The sequence below is a fragment of the Egretta garzetta genome, unplaced genomic scaffold, assembly GCF_000687185.1.
Source record: "Egretta garzetta isolate BGI_Z169 unplaced genomic scaffold, ASM68718v1 scaffold140, whole genome shotgun sequence".
Classification (NCBI taxonomy): domain Eukaryota; kingdom Metazoa; phylum Chordata; class Aves; order Pelecaniformes; family Ardeidae; genus Egretta; species Egretta garzetta.
This window is the reverse complement of record NW_009258376.1, coordinates 550,139-550,680: the sequence shown is the minus strand read 5'-3', so window position 1 is coordinate 550,680 and position 542 is coordinate 550,139.

Sequence of the window (542 nt, the reverse complement as noted above, 5' to 3'; positions counted from 1 at the left end):
GGGGGCTGAGCTCCCCCTGGCCTGCAGGCTGAGCTGCCCGGGCCGGCACCTGCCCTGCGGGAGGAGGAACCCGCGCAGGGTCTGGGCTGGAGGAGGCAGAGCCGCGGCTCCCGGGCAAGACCTCGCCCCCCTCGTCTGGGCGCGGATCAGGCCTTCGTGAACCGAGATGCCCGCTCACCTCCGTCCTTGAGCTTTGTCACTGCCTCGTGTGGAGGTCTGAGCCGTTACAGGACTACACGGCTCCAAACTCGCACTTGGAGCAAACGTTCCCGCAACTGAAATAGAATCATGGCATCACTTTGGTTGGAAAAGCCCTTTGAGATCATCGAGTCCAACCGTTAACCTCCCCCTGCCATCCCACCACTAAACCCTGGCCCTCAGCACCTCATCCATCCTTCTTTTAAATCCCTTCAGGGATGGGGACTTGACCACCTCCCTGGGCAGCCCCTTCCAGAGCCTGACAGCCCTTTGGGTGAAGAAGTTTTTCCTAATGTCCAACCTAAACCTGCCCTGGCGCAGCTTCAAACCATTCCCCCTCGTCC